At 42.7% G+C, this 19,583-nt stretch overlaps 1 protein-coding gene across 3 annotated transcripts in view; it reads left to right on the plus strand.

Annotated features, from left to right (window-relative positions):
* ARHGAP9 (Rho GTPase activating protein 9) overlaps window positions 1-19,583 on the plus strand; it is a 203,521-nt gene that overhangs the window by 24,905 nt on the left and 159,033 nt on the right. Inside the window, exon 1 of one of the 3 annotated variants that reach the window (XM_040340920.1) lies at window positions 11,316-11,573. The exons of the other annotated variants lie outside the window; for them this stretch is intronic. The gene's annotated coding sequence lies outside the window, so the exon portion shown is untranslated. Of the gene's footprint in view, window positions 1-11,315; window positions 11,574-19,583 lie in introns of those variants that run through there. 3 annotated transcript variants of the gene reach the window in all.

Here is a 19,583-nt window from a genome sequence, read left to right on the forward strand (position 1 = left end):
TGGTACTGGGTGACTACGATCTTTCATAGGTGCTATCTGCAGGGCTTTCCAGTCCAGTGGATAGGAACATGGTATTGGAATGTGGTGCTAGTTCATGTTAAAATAACTTATGGATGTTGACCTTGACAACACTCCTGCTGCATTTAAATCACATTTCTATGAAGTGTTATAAACACTCTCTGGTGATACAGCTAGTTATTGCGGCAAGAGCATGCATTCCACTTAACTGGAAACAAAATTCACCCCCCTCTTTGGCTACGTCATGCTCAGAAATTCAGGACTTACTGTATATACCATGGAAAACCTTATTGCCACAGGTAATCATAAAAGTGAGATACTTCAAAGACCTGTTAAGGAAGCACCTTTGATGTAGCCTAATCTTCCCTTGTATTCTAGATTACAGCCTGACACCCGTACCCGTACAATGGGTAGCGTGGATGCACTCCATACCCACCCCCTCTTCCTCTAGCTTCCGCTTACCCAGATTTTCCCCCCAACTATACTTTCTTCCCTGGCTCTTTTAATTCATTCCTGCCTTTGTATTACACCCTTATTATATCTTTTTTTTTCTTTATGCACTGTGTTTTTTTCTTTATGGGCATAGCAGAGTTAGGATGGAGTATCGGGTTTACATACTCAGTTTTATGATTTAGTCACTGTTCAAGTTGATGGACCATTGCAGAGTTTGTTTGCTACTGTACGTCCTATACACTGTGTTCTTTGGACATACTCTGTATGCATGTTTATTGATACATGTCCTCCACTGTATCATCTCCTCTCTGAGAAGATTACTGTACGACTTTATATGTTTTTGTACTTGAATGCTTCATCTTTGTGAAATTAACCCAAAAACTATTAAAATTAAGAATTTGAAAAAAAATGTGTGGCCACTATGGTTGAACAGAAGACGATCTACTGATCTTTTGCCCCAATAGTCTGCAGCGCTGACCTGTGTATGCTAATGGCGAGGGAGGCTCCCAGTCCCCACTGTCAGAATACAATGACACTGTGGGAGGATTACTGTGTATGGGGGAATTGGTCAGTACTAATGATCAGGAGACCCGGATCTCCCAATTCCAGGTCACCTGATCGCTGATCGCTGTGATCAGTCACTGTGAAGCCCCTCCCTTTGTTTTTTCTTTCTGAATGAAGAAGGATATAATGTATCTTTCTCATTCCTCGCAGAAAGACAAACAAAAAGTGTTTGTAAAATGTTTTAAAAATAAATAAATAATAAAAGATATAATAAAAAAGAAAGAAAAATACCTAGATCAAACCGTAGTGCCAGGGTTAGTGTTTGGGTCAAGTAAGGGTCAAAGGTTAGGGTCCGCATATTTTGGACACGATTTGTTTTTAAAATTAGCACCAGTGTCAATCAGTGTCAGAGTGTTTTAGGTAGGATAACAAAATAAAAATAAAGTAGCAAAATGCATACTATTGCTTCTGGGCTGTACTACAGATACAAACAACAACTAACATACACATATGTAGTATCGTTGCGATCATCATCAGCAGGAGAATGTATTTTGTGTTGTTTTTTAGTGGTAGCTTATAGTAGTAACATGAAAAATACAGCTAAATAAAACAAATATATATATTTTTTACTATTTTGGGCCAGGTTTTCTTTGATATTATTATTATTATTATTATTATTATTATTATTATTATTATTAATAATATAAAAAAAAATAATAATAATATTGTTAGATATCCGTAACTATTTACTACTAAATAAAAGCCCAGTTTGTCCTGAAAATAACAAGGTATAATCCACCTGGATGCACAAAGTAGTTGTGATGATATGTTCGGTTTTACTAACACATGTCAAAATTTGCAAAATTGAGCTTAGGCATTTAGGTGCATAGGAGTTAAAATATAGGCTGTAGACCAATATGGCTGACCACCAATCTGTTGGAATAACAACAACATGTAATTTTTTTAATAAACTGACAATACTGTATGCATTGTACCTATCTATGCAGCAGGTGGCACTGCAGTATTATAGTGTGTTATCTATGGTAAGGTAATCAGAGGAAGTACCATCCTTATTGTGTGTGCATTTGTTTATGTTCTCTTCCTGTCTGTCTCCATGATGCTAAAAGGCATGTAATATATTTCTACATAAAAGTAAAGCCGTTTGCTGTATCCAAGAAGATTCCAAAGCATGATTTCAATACTTAGCTAATACAATCCACTTTAGTGAACTGGTCAGATTAGGTCAGGGCAAAGGGGCAAAATGGATAAGTTCACTTTGTTTTACAGTGCACTTACCCATTAGGCTGGGTGCAAATTTATATGCGAATTTCCAGGAGCTCCGGGGCGGCCGCTGTCAGCTTTTGAAAAGGGTCCTGTGCGTCTTTGGCTCCGTTTCAGGTGTATATTCAGGCAAAAATTTGGATCTGATTCCCTCCTGAATCAGTGTACAGGGAAGCACCAAACCCAATGCTGGGACCCACTGGCCGCATCAGTGTGAACCCAGCCTTAAGGCCCCTTTCACACTGAGGAGTTTTTCAGGCGGTTTATCACTAAAAATAATGCCTAAATACCGCCTGAAAAACTCCTACCCAGCATTCTCAATGTGAAAGCCCGAGGGCTTTCACACTGAGGCGATGTGCTGGCGGAAGAGAAAAAAATCTCCTGCAAGCAGCATCTTTGGAGCGGTGAGAGGAGCGGTGTGTAAACAGCTCCTTTACCGCCCCCTCCCATTTAAAACAATGGGAAACCGCAGTAATACACACGCAAATGTGTTTTACAGCTACATCACTACATCTAAGACCCCATACACACTAGATTTTCTTCAGATTTTTGTCTTCAGGTTTACCAAAACCATGTCGTGCAAGGACCTGCCTGATTGGCTACAAATTGAAACTCTTAAAGTTTGACATGTTACATGGTTTTGGTAAATCTGAAGACAAAAATCTGCAGAAAATCTAATAGTGTGTATGGGTTCTAAGTCAATTGAATGGTTGCTGTCACAATAACATACAGTATTGTGGTCATTTGACAACTTCTTTTATTGAGCTAGTCCCCAAAAATGTTGTTAGTTCTCCTTTTTATGATCAGTGCAGTTTCTAAACACTTTTGTTTTTTCTTACAAGAGCTGACAAACAGGTTCACCCACATTGAATATACTTTACATTCAACAAGGAATGTTTTTCAGTATTTGTTTTCTGCACAAGGAAACATGCCATTTAGCATTGCAGCCTAAATTTCCTTTAAACTGTAGTCAATAGAAATAGCTGTGTTCTGTATCGCTTCTATACACTTTATAGTTTGCATATGACTTATATATGTAATTAACTGCACTCTCAGAACACTTGGTCTCTTGTAATATTTTTTTTTTCCTTTTTCCCAATGTGGTTTACATTCACTCTTTTCTCTTATTACCATCATATTAATGCATTATACTGAATCTGATATAGATATATTTAAGTCAGTGATAGCTAAACAGTAGATTAACAAGTTCCTACTTCTTGGTTGACCTCATACACTTATGTTCCTAGGGCATGTTGGAGCTTGTAATTGTATAACAACTGGGGACTGTCTAAGATTTAGGGGCAGATCCACAAAGAAATTACGCCGGCGTATTTCTTGATACGCCGCGTAACTTCAAATTTTGCGCGTCGTATCTTTGTTTTGTATCCACAAAACAAGATACGACAGCATCTCGGCTAGATCCGACAGGCGTACGTCTTAGTACGCCGTCGGATCTAAGCTGCAATTTTTCGGCGGCCGCTAGGTGGCGTTTCCGTCAAATTACGCGTCGAGTATGCAAATTAGCTAGTTACGGCGATCCACGAATGTACGTCCGGCGCATTTTTTTACGTCGTTTGCGTTCGGCTTTTTCTGGCGTATAGTTAAAGCTGCTGTTATAAGGCGTACTCAATGTTAAGTATGGCCGGTGTTCACGCGTACAATTTTGATTTTTTTACGTCGTTTGCGTAAGTCGTTTGCAAATAGGGATTTGCGTAGAATGACGTCACCGTCGTGAGCATTGGCTTTTTCCCGGGTTAATTTCGAGCATGCGCACTGGGATACCCCCACGTACGGCGCATGCGCAGTTAAAACAAAACTTTGTTTACGTCGGGTCACGACGTATTAACATAAAACACGCCCCCATTACATCCATTTGAATTCCGCCCCATTACGCCACCAAAGATACACTACGCCGCCGTAACTTACGGCGCAAATTTTTTCAGGATTCGAAAAAAAGAATAAAGTTACGGCGGCGTAGTGTATCTCAGATACGCTGCGCCCGGCACAAAGGTACGTGGATCTGCCCCTTAGGCTTCTTCTCATATATTCGGCTTCCAGCTATGCTGAAAGAAGACCATTGCTTAAAGAACTACAATGAGTCATCAGAGAAGTGAACTTAGACCGGCCATAAACAGTTTGAATCTCAACTGGTTCAGCAGGAACTAGGCGAGTTTCAAACCGTGTATGGACTGACTGAATGTACCAAATGACTGCTATAGCCGCTAGCAATAATCAGTGTCTACTCCCGGTGGGGGTGGCTTCCCCTGAACCCCCCCCCCCACGGGAGAATACGGCAGGAGGGATTCCCCTGTCAGCACTGTCTGCGCTGATAGGGGAATCACAGAGGCGGCTCTCTAATTAGGTAAATTAGGCCGCTGCCTTAGGCCTCGTACACACAGAGGCCTCGCGAGTCGTCTCTTCTAGCTGCAGGAGCCTGATCCATACAACCATCCATCCAGTCCCTTCTGCCTCCAAGTAAGTACACTGATGTAGGGGGGCCTTTCCTTCCTTCCCTTCTTCCTTTATTTCTCCCTTCATCCTTCTTTATTTCTCCTTTTCCCTTCATCTTTCTTTCTTTCTCCCTCGTGGGCGTGAGTGGGGCCTCATGTCTAGGTTTTGCCTAAGGCCTCGCAAAGCCTAGAGCCGGCTCTGGGGAATCATATGAATTTCTTTCCTGCCGCAGCATATTTTAGCCTGCCACAGATTTATACAGGCTGCAGGCAGCAAGGCTGGATGCTGTGCTTGTGCCTCCTGGATGCACTAAAATGCTGGTATTGCACACACAGGGGATATATACAAGGGGCATTAGGTATGTAATCAGTCCAATCAAATTGGTGCCTCCCCAATACTTCCTTCTTTTTAGATATTTGTCTTTACCACTATTTCTTGAGGAAGTTGTTGAAATTAAATATGTAAGATGAGGCTGTGATAACGGAGAAGTTATTCTGCTTTTATATATAGATCAAACTTCCCCTGTGTCACTGTTTTAAATAAACCCAACAGCTTAGCAATAAACTTAAAATGGTTGACGGCATGACTAAAATGGCAACAGCTTAAATTGGAACTCTAGATCTAAGCTACAGTACATGGCTAAGGCCCCATGCACACGAGAAGCAAATGCAAACACATGTAAACTCAAATTTTCAAAGGCAAAAACCGGCGTTTAAAATGCCAGTTTTTGCCGCGAATTTCGCTGCGTTTTGCCGCGTTTTACCGAGTTTGCGGCTATCAGCGTTCATAACAAAGACATTGTAGACCCTCCCAAAGCTTTGAAACACAAAAATGTTTGCGTCTGAACCCAAAATTTTGCGTCTGAAAAAACGAGCCTAAACCCAACTGCTTTAAAACGCAAAAAAAACGTGAATGTGTACATGGACACATAGGATAACATTAAATGTGTTCAGGGGCAGTTGAAAAAAATGCCCAAATGCCTCTGAACTCGAGTTTACCAGCGTCTCGTGTGCATGGGGCCTAAAAGTTTGGGGACAGTTGACCATAACAACTATTTGAGCTATGAAAGAAAAAACCCTAATTTCATGTGCATTAAACGTAGGGTGATAGTACGGATGCACTGGTACTAGGTGTGCCACCGCCCCGATATTGTAGAATTGAACTAGGGACTAGTGAGTTGGGCTTTAAAGGCACACGATACAAAAAATGTAGAAAACTAGAAAAGATTTATTATGGATACAGAAATATCATAGAAACAGTTATGAATAAAAAATCACAAAGTGAAATTGAATTAACAACTGGTTTACCACACACGGTTCACATTCATTGTATGATTCTAACATAAAAAGCCTAAAATGGAAAGCATAATTATAAAAATGTTATATCACAAGTGACCAGATGGTTATCCAGAGGAACAGGAGGATTTGCTCGACATGTTGCGCGCTTTTGGGATTAGCGCTACCTCAGGAGCATAGATATCTCATTACAGGGTGTCCCGCGTTGGTGATAATCAACGAGCGGTCTCTTGTTTACCTATCGTCGGTTGTAATTCCCAGAGAAATTTAGTTTCAACCAGATAGGGGAGTATTATCATAAAATTGCAAAACCAAATTGCATATAATGGTATGGTGGTAAATTGCTGGTAAGCAATGAACAAAGAACCTAGTCCAGGGATATATTTCCATACACTCAGCTGATACCTACAGTGCAGTAGATCGGGCATAGAAGGGCAGATGGGTAGATCTGCCTAAACAATTGCCAACCCAAATAACTTTAGTCCAGTACTGGTGCTACCTTGATACAGGGGATACACTCAGCTACACACTTCAAATCAACTATTAAGGACTCTAACGCCATTACCTACTATCCTTCCCATATCTATGGACTAAGGTTATTTGGGTTGGCGATTGTTTAGGCAATCTATATCCCTGGAGGCAAATATATCCCTGGACTAGGTTCTTTGTTCATTGCTTACCAGCAATTTACCACCATACCATTATATGCAATTTGGTTTTGCAATTTTATGATAATACTCCCCTATCTGGTTGAAACTAAATTTCTCTGGGAATTACAACCGACGATAGGTAAACAAGAGACCACTCGTTGATTATCACCAACGCGGGACACCCTGTAATGAGATATCTATGCTCCTGAAGAAGCGCTAATCCCAAAAGCGCGCAACATGTCGAGCAAATCCTCCTGTTCCTCTGGATAACCATCTGGTCACTTGTGATATAACATTTTTATAATTATGCTTTCCATTTTAAACCATTTGAGCTAGTTGGATATCTAATTCCAAAGCCATGGACATTAATATAAAATTGGTACCCCATTTCCAGCTATATTAGCCTCAACTCTTCTGGGAAATGTTGGGATTTCACTGTGAAAATTCATACTAATTCAGCCAAAATAATATTTGTGAGGGCAGGTACTGATTTTGGCAGAGAACACCTGCCTCAAAATTGGTATTTCAATTTATCCCACAGGTGTTAAATATGAATAAGATCAGTGGTCAATAGAGGCCACTCAACTTTCTCCACACCAAAGGTATTTAAGGGCCTGGTTAGTGCACAAGGCATATTCATGCTGAAAGGGAAAGGTATTTTCACCAAACAGTTGCTGCAAGGTGAAAGCGCACAATTGTCTAAAACAGTCTTTCTCAACTAGGGCTCCTCTAGAGGTTATTAGGGGCTCCTTGAGCAATAAACAATTTCTGTTCCTCAAGCAAGTAACCACTGACACCAGCAATCTTTTTAGCTATCGTAATCTTCCCACTGGCCACTAATATAAAAAGCATGCTTCTCATTGAAACACCACACTATACTAGACATCTAAATGGTGGACCACAGTCCAGATCTGGACCGAGCCACTGTCCTATCTGGACCCACTATCAGGCTATTTAGGAGCCGCTCCTATCCACCAGCCTCTGTCACTGTCGTTCTCAAGACCGAGCGGAGAGCGAGAGGCAGGATAGTATTGAACTGAGTACAGGAGGAAAAGCTCAGCATTGGATGGAGGATGGGAGCAGGAGCTGCTGGTGGTTAACTTATCATATTAACCAGCAAGTGATTGGTTACTAGAACCACCCTGTAACCCAGCAAGCAATCACCTGCTGTCATAGGTGTGCACAGTCTATTGCATTAGGGCGTGCACCCAAAAATCAAACACACATGAACGCCACCTGCTGCCACATGGAGGAGGCTCTGATGGTGGGAGACAGTTGATTGGGAGCATATTATGCTACACTCTAAATGCAAGTGTAGTGTACTCCTCTAGTTGAACCTAGCCTTTAATATAATGGGAGCATTAACAGTGACCACTGGTGCCACTCCTGGATAATGCTAATGTACATGGGGTGATTAGGGTGTGCCCAGGCACACCCAGCACACCCTGTGCGCAAACCTATGCCTGCTGGTTAATCTGGAAAGTTAACTTGTGCAGCTCCCACTACCCCCCCCCCCCTATCCAGTGATGAGCTTTGCCTCCTGTACTCAGTTCATTACTATCCTGCCTCTCGATCTCCGCTTTATCTAAGGTAGGAGAGTGACGGGGGTAGGGGACGCTACTGGAGGGGGAATCCTTGTGAAAGGGGCCTGTGCTGGGGGGTGGGGTGGCTGAATGTCAAGAGGGCAAAGCACACTACTTTGGGGTCAGGGTGTGATGTGGAAGGGGGGCAGTGCTCTGGGAGGGGGGTTATGTTAAGGGGGTTGATGTAAAGAGGAGTAGCACTGTGGGGGGGTGCTATGAAGGTAGGCAGTAATGTCGGGGTGAGGTGGGGTTTGTGATTTGAGGGGGGCCGTGCTGCAGGGGGGGTTGATGTAAAGGGGGCAGTGCTTATGGAGGGATGTGAAGGGGGACAGTGCTGTGGGGGAGGGAATATAAAGAGGGCAGAGGACACTACTGTGGGTTGGGAATTTGTAAAGTAATGGGGGCCAGTGATGTAGGAGGGTGATGTAAAGGGGGTGAGGGAATGCAGTAGGGGAGGCGCAAATATCGAAAATTTTATGGGAGAGCTTCAGGGCATCTGCACCTGTAGAGGAACACTAAGTAGATAAATACTAAACATGTCAAGATTTAAAGTTGTCCATGCTTGTGAAATGGCAACAATCGACGATACCTACAATTGTCCATAGATAAAGGCCCATATTCTCTCTAAAAATCCGCGGGCTGCGCTTAAGGCACTTACACTCCGCTGTCCCAACTTACAGGAGCAAGTGTTGTATTCCCCAAACACTTGCTCCATAAGTTGGGACGGCGGAGTGTAAATGCCCCGGCGTAGCCTGGCGGATCTCCAAGGGGGCGGCTTGTATTCAAATTAAGCGCGCCCCCGATTCTAATGAACTGCGCATGCGCCGGGCTTCAAAAAGCCCAGTGCGCATGCTCCAGTTCTCGGCGGAAAACATCAAGGACGCCGACGTGTGCGTCATTGACGTAAAGTCGTATTCAAGAACGACTTACGGAAACGACGTACCCGACGAAAAAACACGACGCGGACCCGACGCCATCCGTAACATGGCCTACGTGGGACTTGCGGAAATTTACTCCTCATATAGCAGGACTAAATTTCCGCTTACGCAAACGACGTTGGCGACGGTTACGCAACGCAAACTCGTTCGGGAATCGGCGTAGAAGGATCATTTGCATACGCAAATGAGTCCTTCACGTAAATGCCATCTAGCGGCGGCCGGCGTCATTACATTTAAGATCCGCCAGTGTAAGTGACTTACAGATGGCGGATCTTAAGTGTATCTATGCGAAAATGATTCTAAGAATCAGTCGCATAGATACACGGGCCAAAAAAGGGAGTTACGATGGAGTATCCTGAGATACTCCATCGTAACTTCTATGAGAATATGGCCCAATGTTTTTAAAGCCTTTACAGGTTATCAATTTAGAGTTAAACAAATTATTACTCTCACTTTGATGTCCTGGCCATACCTCACATGTGTGATGCAATCACTGTTTACATATGCATACCGGACCTACATGTGTGTTTGCATTTGTGTTTTAGCACGGGAAGACGGGAGCTTTAAATTTTTTATTTATTTATTTTATTTATATTTATTTTTTTTACACTTTTTTCCCCCCATTCAATTATAACTGAAATCGATTGTTTCCTGTAACATCAATGAGTTCCTTACACCTCTCTACTGGAATTTTGGACCACACTTCTTTCACCAACTGCTCCAGGTGTCTTGGATTGGAAGGGTTCCTTTTCCTGACTGTTGTTTTGAGATCTGTTCACAGGTGCTCTATGGGATTAGGACCTGGACTCATTGCTGACCAGTTCAGCACTCTCCAGCTATCACAATAACATCCTTGTGATAGCTTTGGCCAGTAATTAATTTTTATAGTATAATTTGACCACCTTAAACGCACCGTAAACATCCCGAGGCCACATGGAAAAATGTGATATGGTCAGATTAGACTAAAATTATTTGGCTTTAACACCATGACATGATATGTCTGGCAGAATTCCAATACAGCTCACCATCCAAATACAGTAAAGAATTGGTGGTAGTAAGTAAACTTATCAGTGTAGAAGAAAAAGTGATGGGTTAAATCCATCAAATCCTTGATAAAAATCTGCTGCCCTCTGCCAGAAAATTGTCAATGGGAAGAAGTTTTATCTTCCAACATGACAATGACCCAAAGCCCACAGCAAAAACGACCACAGAATGGTTGAAGGAGAAAAAGCTGAATATCGTTGCATGGCTTGGTCAGAGCCCAGACAAACAGTGTCTGTCTTCATTTCAGGCTAAAAAGCAACAAAATGTGATTATTTTGGGGGGTGATTATTTTCTATACCCTTTGTAGATCAACTATTTAACTCTTATGCCACGTGCACACGATCGGACATTCCGACATCAAAACTGTGGTCAAACTTGTCTTGCATACACACAGTCACACAAATGTTGTCGGAAATTCCGAACGTCAAGAACGCGGTCAAGTACAACACTAAGACAAGCCGCGAGAAAAATTAAGTTCAATGATTCTGACCATGTGTTGAATTGATTCCGAGCATGCGTAGGATTTTTGTGCGTCGGAATTGGCTACAGAAGATCGGAATTTCCGACAAGAACTTTTGTTGTCGGAAAAATTGAGAACCAGCTCTCAAACATTTGTTGTCGGAAATTACGACAGCAAATGTCTGATGTAGCATACACACGAGTAAGCATCACATGATGTGAAACATGTCAGACACCTTTTTCCTTTTGTTCACTTCATTTTGACTGCATCGCTTTGGTTGTTTTTTGGATTTTGTTTGTATAATAAAGACATCGTTTTAAGGAGTGCGGCAGTCCAGGACCTTCTTCTATCCAATGCACCTGTGCATAGCCAGCACCCTTTTGGTTTAGTGGGACGGAAGCAAAGCCAAGGAATTAGCAGTTTTTTGAGCGGTATAATTTCTCACGTAGCATACACACGGTCGGATTTTCCGATAACAAGCTCACATCGAACATTTGTTGTCAGAAATTTGACCGTGTGTACGCGCCATTAGAGAAAACAGCGAGAAAGAGATGACTGTTATTTTAAAATCATTCCCTTGCAAAATCAAGCATAGTCTAGTTCCTCTTTTCAGAAAGAGAACAGGACATAGCAAGCTATCAACAGGCTAGTAGTGCAAAGGGAAGAAGATGACTTAGAAGCAAGTATGGAACATTACACCAAGAGAGCATATGAGGGTACAAACTTCGCTCATCACTGCACATCAATGTAATACCTGCCTACTTGTGTCCGCCTGCTGACTCTACCATACAAACAACAAGAAAGGAAACACGCTGTACAAGTTTTCAGTACAGCTAAACCTGTGTGTGTACCTCCTATCTACCTACTAGCAATGCCTGACACTGTTGCTTGAACTGGTGAGTATTCTATGCGGGAATATTTTGCATGTCTTTAGCATTTATGAGTTTCATTAGAAATTGGGATCAGTTTATTGCAGGGTCAAAATGTGCTTGTGGCATAATGCTAAATACTAATGATTTGTAAGTGGTATAGGTACCAATATTATAGCCAGAAATAATATAAATCTGTATATAAATAAGTATAATCCGATGGTCTGGAATTATACACGGTCATTGAAATGTAAGTATGCACAGCTAATGGAATGTAAACAGTTGTCAGGGACTACAATAGGCATTGGACGATGCACACGATGCTGTATTCTGGAATTATACCCAAACTATGTATTGGACAAGAGTACAAACAATGTAATGGAAATCTGCACAGATAATAAAATGTAATTACTCACAATCAATGGATTGGAAACACTCACAGATAATGGACTGAATATACAGACCAGTTAACGGAGGTAAACAGGATACTAGCACTGGAAGATACTGTATATATCAAGTGGGCTGAAGACAGACAAACCATTGGGGTGATTGAAAATGTACCGGAACAGATCACAAGAGATGGACTGGAGGTCAGATGGACTGGAGATGGACAGGCAATACCATGGAGCTGTGCTTAAAAAAGGAACTGGAACCGCATACAGGCAGCTTTTTGGTATTATACACAAGCAATGGACAGGAAATACATACAAAGGGCCAGATCCACGTAGCGCGGCGCATTGTTCCGTCCGGCGTAGCGTATCTCAGATACACTACGCCGCCGTAACTTACAGCGTATTTTCCGTATCCTCAAAGAATTTGCGCCGTAAGTTTTGGCGGGTAGTGTAACTGTGTCGGCGTAAGGGCGCGCAATTCAAATGGATGAGATGGGGGCGTGTTTTATGTTAATACGTCTTGACCCAACGTAAATGACGTTTTTTCTGAACGGCGCATGCGCCGTCCGTGGGGGTATCCCAGTGCGCATGCTCCAAATTAACCCGCAACAAGCCAATGCTTTCGACGTGAACGTAATTCTACGCAAAGCCTTATTCGCAAACGACTTACGCAAACGACGTAAAATTTACAAAATTCGACGCGGGAACGACGTCCATACTTAACATAGGATACGCCTCATATAGCAGGGGTAACTTTACACCGGAAAAAGCCCTACGGAAACGACATAAAAAAATGCGCCGGCCGGACGTACGTTTGTGGATTGGCGTATCTAGCTAATTTGCATAATCAACGGAAGCGCCACCTAGCGGCCAGCGTAAATATGCACCTTAGATCCGACGGCGTACTAAGACGTGCGCCAGTCGGATCTAGCCCAGCTTCAGGCGTATCTTGTTTTGTGGATACAAAACAAAGATACGCTGGAGCAAGCTAGAAGTTACGCGGCGTATCAATAGATACGCCGTCGTAACTTCTTCGTGGATCTGGCCCAAAATAATTACCAAATTACCAGGATCATACACCAGTAAAGCATAGGTAATGTAACAATTAATGGACTTGTACATTAGTAATAAATTGGACTTGTTTACCATTAGTCTAGAATTTTGCTCAAGCCATGGAATAAAACAATGTGCACAAGCTCCGATTGTATACAGGGAAGTCAATTGTTCTGTGAATTACAATTTGAGATCGCCGGTAGATTGCAGCTGTACAAATTTAAAGTAGTATAAATGTACAAAGCTGAAGCCAAACTAGAAATGATTATTGAGATATACTGAATGAATATAATTAAATATAGGCTGACAATAAAGCACGCACACAGCTAGAGAATGTCTGGAATAGCATCATGTTTTGTATTTAATAATACATGCATAGTCACCCGACTGACATGTAAGCAGTTGGATAGTGTGGTTCATGGTTGAAATCATAGACTGTTACTATTGCAAAAATTGTTGAAGCAGGTTGTGATGTAATTTCCTTAAAGGATGAACATCAAGTATGCCACAACGTTTTAAGTAATGGCAGCACATTTTATAATTTGCTTGTTTCTATGTGTATTGCATGAAATGCACACCTCCAAATGTTAGGAGCATGTTTCTAAAGATATTTACATGGGATTTTTATTTATAAAGCACCTTTGCTGGTCAGATTTGCCTGCACAATTGTGGGGTCAAGTGACACTTACTAACATTTGTTGTTTCCTAGAGAACAGTAATACATGTATTATTCATCCTGTATTAAATAGGATCTTCATCTGCCTCCTATTGTTTTTTTACTAGGTGGTGTGTTGACATTTTAGATCCAGCAGTGTCCTACTGAGATTCTCTTACATTCCATAAAAATAAAAACAAAAATGCAAAAGATACTGGGCCATATTCTCCTAGATTTCCCGCGGGCGGCGCGTAAGCCATTTACACTCCGCCGCCCCAACCTACAGGAGCAAGTGCTGTATTCCCCAAACACTTGCTCCGTAGTTTGGGGCGGCGGAGTGTAAATAACCGGGCGTAGCCACGCGTATCTCCAAGGGGGCGGCTTCTATTTAAATTAAGCGCGCCCCCGATTCTAACGAACTGCGCATGCGCCGGGCTTAAAATAGCCCAGTGCGCATGCTCCAGTTCTCGGCGTAAAACGTCAATGACGCCGACGTGTGCGTCATTGACGTAAAGTCGTATTCAAGAAGGACTTAGGGGAACGACGTAGCCGACGGAAAAACACGACGCGGACCCGACGCCATACTTAACATGGCCTACGTGGGACTTGCGTAAACTTACCCCTCATATAGCAGGGGTAAGTTTACGCTTACGCAAACGACGTTAGCGACGGTTACACGACGCAAATTCGTTCGGGAATCGGTGTATCAGGCTCATTTGCATAAACAAATGAGACCTGAACGTAAACACCACCTAGCGGCGGGCTTAGTAATTACATTTAAGATCCGACAGTGTAAGTGACTTACACATGGCGGATCTTAAGTGTATCTATGCGAAAATGATTCTAAGAATCAGTCGCATAGATACACGGGCCAAAAAAGAGAGATACGATGGAGTATCCTGAGATACTCCATCGTATCCTTACTCAGAATATGGCCCACTATTGCTAGTCAGTTTCTGTAAGTGCCAATTGCTTAGTCATCCCTGGCTTCAGTACTTTAAAGGGTTTGTAAAGGATTTTTTTTTATCTTAATAGCTTACTTTACCTTAATGCAGTGCTGTTTTCATGTCCTCATTGTTCGTTTTTGCTCTCAAGTTGCTGTAATTCTTCTCTGATCTCCACACTTCCTGGTTGTCTGTTTCCTGATAACCACGGTACTGGGAGCTTTCTCTCTGTGGTCACTAATCAAGGAGGTGTGATTTACTGTGTGTCTAAAACCCCCTCAGCACCAATCAGTTTCGTTTTCCAAACCATCACTGCCCTGTATTGGCTCTGTGGCTCTGTACATCACAGAAGCAGGAAACAACATGCAAAAACGAAACTAGAAACTGCAGGTACATTATATGATTGATTTTTATCTATTTTTAATCATTTTTAAAAGGAATCAGTTAACTATTATGTGCCAGATTCACAAAAGAGATACGACGGCGTATCTCCTGATACGCCGTCGTATCTCTGTGATCCGCCCGTCCTAACTATGCGGCTGATTCATAGAATCAGTTACGCATAGATAGCCCTAAGATCCGACAGGTGTAATTGACTTACACCGTCGGATCTTAGGATGCAATTCTAGGCCGGCCGCTAGGTGGCGAGGCCATTGTGGTCGGCGTAGAATATGCAAATGACTAGTTACAGCGATTCACGAACGTCCGCGATGTCCGTCGATCTAAATTTACGTTGTTTCCGTCAAGATACGCGTCGTAAAGTTAGGGCTGACTCCTAGGTGTTCTAAGCAATGTTCAGTATGGCCTTCATTCCCGCGTTGAAATTTAAAAAATCACGTCGTTTGCGTAAGTCGTCCGTGAATGGCGCTGGACGCCATTTGCGTTAACGTCTAAACAAATGACGTCCGTGCGATGTCATTTAGCGCAATGCACGTCGGGTAATTTTCCCGACGTAGCATGCGCAGTACGTTCGGTGCGGGAACGCGCCTAATTTAAATGGTGCCCGCCCCATTTGAATTAGGCGAGCTTGTGCCGAGCGGATTTACGTTACACCGCCGCAAGTTTACAGGTGAGAGCTTTGTGAATCAGGCACTTACGCTGTAAACCTGCGGCTATGTAACGTAAATAGGATACGTTACGCCGCCGCTGCACAACGTAATTCTTTCTAAATCTGGCCCTATGTCTCTATACCCTGTAAACAGTAATTTCAGCAAAAACATTTTTTTCCTTTACAACTCCTTTGAGCCCAATAGATTTCTATTGCAACAGCAGGGTACAGAAGAGGAATGGGTAAGGAACAAAAGCAGTCAGCCAATGGTACCACTGCTGTGGCACCAGGATTTTCAGGGAGCTGTATTTTGGAAAGGACAGCACAGAGGTAAATCTAGACAACACAGTACACTTAACTCCTGCAGTCTTTTTTGATGATACTTCCTGGAGCTCTCGTTTAATTCAGTAAATCTGGACAAGAACTACCAGAGGGACCATTCTGGCTGGACATTGTGGCAGAGGTGTGTAACTCAAAAGTAGGGATGAAATTCGAGTTCGAGTTGAACATGAGTTCGACTCGAACATTGGCTGTTCGCCAGTTTGGCGAACAGCGAACAATTTGGGGTGTTCGTGGCAAATTCGAAAAGCTGCAGAACACCCTGTAAAAGTCTATGGGAGAATTCTAAAGTGCTAATTTTAAAGGTTAATTTTTAAGTTATTGTCCTAAAAAGTTGGGGACCTGGGTCCTGCCCCAGGGGACATGTATCAATGCAAAGAAAAGTTTTAAAAAACTGAAGTTTTTTCAGGAGCAGTGATTTTAATAATGCTTAAAGTTAAACAATAAAAGTGAAATATTCCTTTAAATTTCATACCTGGGGGGTGTCTAAAGTATGCACGTAAAGTAGCGCATGTTTCCTGTACTTAGAATTGTCCCTGCACAAAGTGTAATTTCTGTAGGAAAAAAAGTAATTTGAAACTAGCAGCTATTCATGAATTGTCGGTCCCTGCAATACAGAGAAAGGTAATTGAAAAAAATATGTGGGGGTCCCCTAAATATCCATATCAGGCCCTTCAGGTCTGGTATGCAAATTAAGGGGAACCCGTCGTAATTTAAAAAAAAATGGCGTGGGGTCAATGACGCGGACCCCCACACATTTTTTTTTTCATTTTGGTTCCCTGCACAAAATGTCATTTTTGATGGAAAAAAAGTTCTGGTAATGGACTGGAGGGGGGGCCCTCTAATTTTTTTCAATGACTTTTCTCTGTATTCTCAATTGACCGACAATTCATGAATAGCTGCTAGGAGTTTTAAATGACTTTTTTTCCTTCAGAAATGACACTTTGTGCAGAGACAGTTCTAAGCATGGGAAACATGCGCTACTTTACATGCATACTTTAGACACCCCCCAGGTATGAAATTTTAAGGAATATTTCACCTTTATTGTTTCACTTTAAGCATTAATAAAATCACTGGTGTTCAGCTCATCCCTACTCAAAAGATTGCCTAAGCAAAAATTAAAGCCCTTGGCAGGTAAAACAGTGAACCTATTTATCTATTTGTCCAGAGTTCTGATTTGGGCCCCGTTCAGACCTCACTTTGCGGGAACGAGTATTCCTGCTTGGCATTCTGAAAGTGTGATTTACACACATTTTTGTGTGCCACGCATAGGGCAGCCCATTCACTTCAATAGGCTGCCCTATGCAAATTTGTCACCCAAAAGAATCTCCTGGTCCTTTGTGGGTGACAAAGCACGATTTCTAGACATGTGGTTTGCCGCGCTTGCCGGACGATTCTGTCAGGTGACAATTGCGGCAGAATCGCACTGCTTTTAACCACTTGGGATCCGCCTGCCGTCAATTGACGGCTACAGTGCGGATCCCAATTTCCAAACCGCCGTCAATTGACGGCCGCCCCTTAGGGCGGTCCCCGCGCGCGCTCCAGAGCGTGCTGCGGGGAAAATCTGTGTTGGCCGTGTCCCTCGGACACAGCCAATTACAGATCGCCGCGAACGGCCAATCAGAGTGGCCGTTCGCGAGGCGATCTGTGCGGCCAATGAGAGAGGATCTCATATGTAAACATATGAGATCATCTCTCATTGCCGTTTTACACAGAGACAGCGGTGCTGTCTCTGGAGAGGAGACGGATCTGTGTCCCTTGTACATAGGGACATAGATCGGTCACCCCCCCAGTCACCCCCCCTCCACCTACAGTTAGAACACTAAGCAGGGATACATTTAACCCCTTCCTCACCCCCTAGTGTTAACCCCTTCAATGCCAGTCACATTTATACTGTAATTAGTGCATATTTATAGCACTGATCGCAGTATAAATGTGAATGGCGCCAAAAATGTGTCCGATGTGTCCGCCATAACGTCGCAGTCCATTAAAAATCGCAGATCGCCGCCATTTCTAGTAAAAAAAATAATTAAAAAAAAATAATTCTGTCCCCTATTTTGTAAGCGCTATAACTTTTGCGCAAACCAGTCGCTTATTGCGATTTTTTTTTTTTTTTTACCAAAAATATGTAGAAGAATACGTATCGGCCTAAACTGAGAAAAAAAAATGTTATTTTTTTTTTAAATTGGGATATTTATTATAGCAAGAAGTAAAAAATATTGTATTTTTTTCAAAATTGTCTCACTTTTTTGTTTATAGCGCAAAAAATAAAAACCGCACAGGCGATCAAATACCACCAAAAGAAAGCTCTACTTGTGGGGAAAAAAGGACGTCAATTTTGTTTGGGAGCCACGTTGCACGACCGCGCAATTGTTAGTTAAAGCGATGCAGTGCCGAAAGCTGAAATTTCACCTGGGCAGGAGGGGGGTATATGTGCCCAGTAAGCAAGTGGTTAATTTGCCATTAGAAATAATGCCACCCAAAAACGCTTTATGCATTTTCCCACGATTTTGAATTGATTCCAAATCACTTAATACAAAGAGGCCTTGAAGTAATAGTGAAACCAAAACTCTAGATAGTAAAATAGTCACATTCATTGTCAGTTTTTTTTGTGTTGTCTGTGTCCTGTTGGGGAAATTTCCCTTTTATCATGTTCCAGAGATACAGTGAGAGAAAACCTCAACAAAAAAGATAAGGGGATTCCCTGGGTTGCCTTCATGTATCTTCAGGGGTGCATTGGCAAAATCTAAAAAAATTGCCCAAAAATTGTATACAAACCAGCGGGTGGATAAAGCCTGCCTTTCAGTTACACAAAGCCACAGGTTGTCATTGAGCACCATTACAACCTTTCATCCAACAGCATTCTAACCATCAACAACGTCATTGGTTGTTAAGATGGACATGGGGTGCCTGTGTCAGCATCCTTGTTTGCTCCTCCACGTCAGCCTGGTACAAAAAAAAAATTACAGCTCCGGAAGAGCCATTGTACTAACCATGCAATGTTAGTACAGTGATCTCCCCTGCTATGCTATTGGGTTTTGACAGGGGAATGGCCCCCCTGCCAGAACACTCCAGTCAGCAGTCTCAGCCATTAGCAGAGAAGACTGATTGGGAGCCAATTAGCAGATCCTTTTCAGTCATGCCCCATCGATAGAAGCTGGCCTACCGGTCAACATCTGTTGGACCAGCTGCAGTACACATATACTGAACAGGGCCGGTGCTACCACTAGGCAAACTAGGCAGCCGCCTACGGCGCCCTGCTGCCTAGGGCACACGGTCACTTGTGTCCCTACTGTCTTCTCGCTTCAGCAAGCAACTAAGTCTCAGCATCAGCAGGCAGCCGCCTCTCTGTTCGCACATAGTGTCAGCAGCAGAGGACTGTGCCCCCAATGAATGTAAGCAAGCAAACATTCATTGATAGGCTGCATTGATGGGTGCTGGTGAGGCTGCATTCAATGGGCGCTGGTGAGGCTGTATTTGATGGGCGCTGGTGAGGCTACATTTGATGGGCGCTGGTGAGGCTGCATTTGATGGGCGCTGGTGAGGCTGCATTGATGGGCGCTTCATTAAAAAGGTGGGGTTTACATGGGCAGGGAAAAGGGGATG

This window comes from Rana temporaria, chromosome 2, assembly GCF_905171775.1.
Source record: "Rana temporaria chromosome 2, aRanTem1.1, whole genome shotgun sequence".
Lineage (NCBI taxonomy): Eukaryota > Metazoa > Chordata > Amphibia > Anura > Ranidae > Rana > Rana temporaria.